Source organism: Euprymna scolopes, chromosome 8, assembly GCF_053919585.1.
Source record: "Euprymna scolopes isolate OS-2025 chromosome 8, ASM5391958v1, whole genome shotgun sequence".
Classification (NCBI taxonomy): Eukaryota; Metazoa; Mollusca; class Cephalopoda; order Sepiida; family Sepiolidae; genus Euprymna; species Euprymna scolopes.
The window spans coordinates 153398077-153404449 of record NC_136489.1 but is presented as its reverse complement, the minus strand read 5'-3'; the positions used below and the strand labels follow the sequence as shown (position 1 = coordinate 153404449).

The window sequence follows — 6373 nt, the reverse complement described above, 5'->3', positions numbered from 1 at the left end:
TAAATATTTTAAGGAAATAACGTATATTTCCACAGATTCTATATCTCTATGAAATGAAATGTATTACAGAAATTTCCTCCCTGTTGAATATAATAACATCTGGTCTCCTTGCTTGGATTTGTTTGTCTGTTTTTTCCATATCTTATAGGCATGTATATAATTATAAATTGCTTTTGACGTGTTGAACATTCTATTCCCTATATATGTAGAGAGAGGGGCGTTCTATTCCCTATATATGTAGAGAGAGAGAGAGAGAGAGAGAAATGAAAAGGAAGAAACCGAGTTATGTGTTCATAAATGTTTAGTCTTTATTTCAAGACTTCTTCTGGATGAAATAAAGACAAAACGTTGATGAACACATCACGCTCTTCGTTCTTTCTTAGTTCTTTATTTTGTGGGAATAGTATTTCCATTATTCTTATCATATATATATATATATGATGAGAATAATGGATATATATGTGTGTGTGCGCGCGTGTGTGTGTGTGTGCGCGCGCGTGTGTGTGTGTGTGCGTGTGTGTCATAATTTTATCCGCGGTATAAAATTCCCCCTTTAACCAATTCGGTACCTCCATATAAGGGAGCGGCATATATATTGTTTATACGTGTCAGTGGATAATTATATTTACAAAATTCAAATCAAACCTCCCCTCCTCACCTGCGACAGTCCCAATGTAGTTTACATAATATATTGCACCAGATGCACAAAGGGTATTTAACTCCATTTCGCGTGCGCATTTATGCGCACACACAAATGCACACTGTTATATAGGGGTTTCATTGAGAGAGTTTTATTAAGAGAGTTTTAGAGAGTCTTAGAGAGAGAGGGATGTTGTTAGAGAGATTTTTCGTTTCATAAGAATGTCGTTGTTTCTGTTATGAAGATTCATATATATAAAAAAAAATGGTCATTACTTAGATGTGTTGATGGAAAACTCTTTGAGTGAGGAGACAGTGTTCAGACAGTGTAGATATGAGATGTCGAGACGTGTATGAAAAGACATTTTATAACACAGATATATAGACATATAATAACAATTCACTTTACCTTTTGGAAGAATCATAACACAAAGACGACGTTTTATAATAACACATGATGGGTTTATTTCTTCTCACGACCAGCCGTGGTTTTCATCATCAAGAATTCAAAGCTTCATTCTAAGTTTCACAAGTGACCGTCTCACTTCTAGACGTTCGAATCCTCAGACTCTCTCTCCGCCTCTCCCCCTGCTCCTGTCTGCTAAACTCTAAAGTTTTTCTATCTATATCAAGAACTTCCCATTTTTCCATGACGTCATACACATGTTAAAACATGCGTCTTCTTTCACGTGTTCTGGACATGCGTGTCCAAAACTTTTCCTTTTTTTACAAAAGGAACTTTAACCTATACTCAGTAACCTATATTTCCAATATGTTAAAAACATGTTTATTAAATTATCTTGTAGCTGCATTCTTTCAATTGAATTTTCATAGCAAAATTGACAGTGCACATTCTTTTCTTGAAACTATTTTATCTCTATTCTAAACAAATCGTTTGTTTTACATTCCTTTTTCAAATTCTCACACGTAATCTATTTCTAAACCTAAATTACGAGGTTCGAATTTTGCCTGTGCTATATCATCTTCATTTTAACTAAATCTCTTTATTTTTATACTTACATGAAAAGGGGACAGCCCTTATCATGTAACACATACCCTATATATTACAGTACCCATCTCTGAAGATATACGGGATTAAGTTTATTATTATTGGCTCACATGGAGCTTTCACACAAGTCAACAAACGATCTGATTGGAAACCTGTGGTATTCTCTGGAAGCTGAGTGACAACAAGTCTCCCCAGACGTCCAGCTCTCTCCACCTCCTTCGATAGCATTTGCAAATTCATTTGCATCATCGCAACAGCCGCTTACCATTGATTTCTCGCTGGAAGTGGCCATTGGTTTATACTGGAATTTGAGTGGCAGTCAGCCTCCCCAAGGTCCCAGTTCTCTTTGCGCTTGTCCAGCCGAGATCTGGTTGGCGCTCGCTTCTCGGTCTTTCAGTCCTTATTGAGCCTTCTCGGCCCTTTGGTATAATTTTTTTTGGGGGGGAGGGAGGATCGATGATGAAACAATGGGGGGGATGCATGACGGGGGTGTAGAACTTGTAAATATGCAGTTTCGGTGTTCTTCATTCTCTGTAACGCTTATTCGTTATATTGTATTATTATTATTATTATTATTATTATTATTATTATTATTATTATTATTATTATTATTATTATTATTATTTAACTCCTTTCAGTTTTATTTCCAACATTAAAATTTATTAATCTCTGATTTCTCTAACCGGTATATCGAGTGTCCAATTTTTGTGATGGCTTCTAATTTCAAAGCAATGCTTTTCCCCTACATCTGCCATTTTATGTATGTATGTATGCATGTATGTATGTATGTATGTATGTATGCATGTATGTATGCATAAGTATATATCTGTACATATATGTCAGGTCATGGCATATGCTACTGGTATCATGTAACCCAGTACTACCTGCCTCATGGTCGGGTCACCGGCGACTAAACTGGTTCCCCCACCAGACTTGTTTGGTGAGGAGGGCGGCTAGTCTCCCTGAAGGATTAAAAACAAGACTTTTCAAAGGGCGAGTGAACCCTTTTTCGGGGTCAATGGTCAACTAGCATCGTGTGTGTTTGTGTGTATGTATGTGTGTGCGCGGGTGGACAGGGCTCCTGTAATCCGCGGTGAAGGCAATTTTTCTAGGAGAAGCAAATCTCTGATTTAAAAAACCATAAAGTGGGAGACCGGTACCCGTATTTAGCTGGTCTGCAGTTTAACTTGTTGCTGGCTATCTTGCTCTTGCTTGTTGCTGGATATCAACATTTTGAACCGAGAGAGAGAGACTTAGCTGTCGTACAAAGCTAAGACTCTGTAACATCATCTGTGTATAGATACTCCCTCAGACATTTGTCTATAAAAATGGTCCTGTGGCGATGGAAGTCATTTTTTTGGCGATGGAAGTCATTTTTTTGGCGAGGGAAGTAATTTTTTTGGCGATGGAAGTCATTTTGGGCTCATGCCTGAGAGAGTGGCACTCGTCTGACAAGACGTTGCAATCATCATCATCATCATATATGTATATAGGAGTGTGCATTTGTGTGGGAGAAGAAAAGAAAAGACACGTGGACATACAGAGAAACGTATACACAAAACAGTCTGGAATCCAAGATGTTTACATTAATATTTTATATTAAAATATTAAAATGTTTGAACAAAAAAAGGAAGAAATTAAGTAAATAAAGATAAACAAAAAAAAAAGAATATTTTTCGTTTATTTTTTTAAAACATCATATGTGTATATATCAATTAACGAAAGACACTAGAATCTACAGTAAGCGGTTTGAAAAAACAAGGCCGATAGCCATTAGTCGCGTTCTCTCGTGTAATGAATGCGTGGATGTAGGATTGAGATGAACTTCTTAAAGATAAACTGAAATGACCGAAAAATGGGCTGAAATGGCTTAAATAAAAAGTAAATGACTTAGAATGACTTTAATGAACTTAAGGATGAATTGAATGACCTTAAGAATGACTTGAATGTTTAACAATAACTGGAATCCTTCAAAAACAACGAATGATCTGGAGAATGACTTGAATGGCTTTACGACTGAGTGTTTGTAAAGTGGGTTATCCTTTTACATTAAATTAATACAGAAAAATGATCACCCACTTTATATCAAAAAGTTACAAACATAAGTACAGCATGTAGTAAGAACAGATACTACACTTTGATCTTGGCCAAAAGGCCAAGAAAAGGGTATTTATTTGCTCCCCCACCAAGCAAATTAGGCACAAGGCCGATTTTTAATGTGAGGAGTGAAGGGAGATGGGGACCAACTCCCCGGGGAGTAGGGGAGCTGGATAGTGACAATTGGTATGAAGGGTTGCCCCTACATTGACTAACGTCTTATATGTGGCGTTTGTTTTTATTTTAATTTGGACAGCGATGTGGTCGCAAGATATCAGAGGGGACAGAATGGAGGAGGAGTATAGCTCTGGGTAAGATGCAAGAAAACGGTTTTAGAGACGTGCATACAGACGGTCAGGGTCGGGCACACGGATGGATTCTGTGAATAATCTGAGTTAGGTCATACGAGGGGCGTGCAATAAGTAATGCCCCTGGCCCACTTTCCATAGTAGTAGAGCAACGAAACTAGGCACAGCTATTAGTCTTTCTCTACATAGGAACCACCCAGAGTTATGCATTTCTCCCATCGTTTGATGCAGCTCTAGAGACCGTTTTTGTAGAACACCCCCAGGTTGCTCCTCCAACTACGACGTGACTTCAGAAATCAAGGCAGCAGCATCTGGGGAAACGCTTTCCTTTCAAAAACAACTTCATGGCTGGGAAGAGGTGAAAGTCCTGGTCTCAGAAGACTGTGAGCATGACCTTGCCAGCGAAGGACTGCACCCTTGCCTTCTTTGGATGTGGTGAGTCCAAGTGCGTCCACTACATTGACTCGGCTTTTGCCTCTGGATCATAGTGATGGACCCAGGTTTCATCCTGTGTAATCTGTCTTTTGAAAATCTTCGACTCATCTTCTTGGCACATGTCCAAATTCATCGTCGAGCACTCGACACGTTCTCGCTTCTGGAATGCTGTAACCTGGGAATCCCTCTGGAAGAGACCTTATGCATATGCAAATGGCCATGAATGATAGTTTCCACAGACCCTGTACTAATCTTGACATCTTGGGCCATTTGGCGAATAGTAATGCGCCGATCTTCCAAAATGGCAGTCTCAACTTGACGGACAGGTGCCTCATCAATTGCAGAAGGGGGCAACCAGGTCTGGGAGCTGTTTCCACAGACTTACAGCCATGTTTGAATTCACGATGCCAGCATTTTACAAGGTCATATGATGGGGCATTATCACTATAAGTTTCTTTCATTTCATCAAAAGTCTCCGGTGGTGTGCGTCCTTTCAAATACAAAAACAGGATCACTGCTCGACATTCAACAGGCTCCATTTCACACCTGACTCAGTCAAACACCTGTAAAACAGAAACCGCAATTTGTTCAGAGCTGTAATTTGCCACATAACCCGTAGAGATATAAATCATTGCATATGCAAAATTTCAGCTAGATCAGACAACTGGAAGTGGATCAGGGGCATTACTTATTGCACGCCCTCGGAAGCAATTGAGAAATCAGAACAGAAACTCCCCCTAACATCCGTTTTGTTTGAGTGAACTAGCCATTCAACATTCTGAATTTTTAGGTTGCCACAAATGTGAATGTCAGTAGAAGGATCGGAAGACTGGATGTGGTCAATTTTCTCAGAGATGCTCTTAAAATAGTAACTCCGCTCTTGTGGGGGCGATAATGGGGAAATATGAACACGGTGCCGTGAGCAAGTGCTACTCGAAAGAACATATAGGGCAAATTCGGATCTTCTCTGGAGATGTCTATACCATATGGAAAGCCATCTCTAATGTAGGCGATATTTCATGCCCATGGTGAACTTGGGGGTCGGATTTTGATCTAAAGTAAGAGTATACTTTAATCCCGAATTCATCTAAGGAAACAGTCGGTCTAATATCGGTTTCGCACGGGTCTCCTGTAATTGGATTTAAACCTCTGGAAGGTTGAAACGTAGTCCTTTGATGTTGGTTAGGGGACCTGGTATTGGGGTGAATCTACATTAGAAACTGAAGTTTTGGGTTTAAACTTGCATTGTGTTTTGGGCATTTTATGATTGGCCATGGAGATATGGTCGGAAAAGTTGGTTAGAGCAGGACAGAGAGGGAGCAAAAGAGACGAATAAATTTTTTTCAGACCATGATAAGGTAATGCCGTAACATTATCCACTAATATGGCATCAAGAAACCCTCACCAGAAACTACGGCCTGGTCCCGAATCCATTCACTAATTGGAAATGCAGCAACTCCATTTACACCTGCTGATAGGACGACCTCCTTAGGAGTTAATCCAAGGGTCGGGACCCTGACTATCAGGTGGATAACGTCAATTCAGTTAACACGTTTATCTCCAGCATCCTTATTATTGACATGTCCATGAAGATATAGAATATTTCCGATAGCATAACGATTACCCATGCAAAGATTCTGTCCAGCTAGTACAACATTTTCTTCTCTATTCGTCAGAAATATCACTTATTCAAAACGAGGACTGAGGGACAAATCAAGAGAAGCAAAAATTACAGGGCTGCCGACAACGTAACCACAATGCATTGTCGACTCACCGTAAAAATAAAATGACGAACACACCCGTGTGCCCGACCCTGACGGTTTGTATGCAAGTCTCCTAGATCTTTTTCTCCATTCTGTCCCAACTGAGATCTTCCGACCACCTG

The 6373-nt window shown here is 39.6% G+C and overlaps 1 pseudogene; it reads right to left on the bottom strand.

The window, feature by feature from the left end:
• Window positions 1-3674: 3674 nt before the first annotated feature.
• Window positions 3675-3816, bottom strand: LOC145284173 (U2 spliceosomal RNA; annotated as a pseudogene).
• Window positions 3817-6373: the final 2557 nt, after the last annotated feature.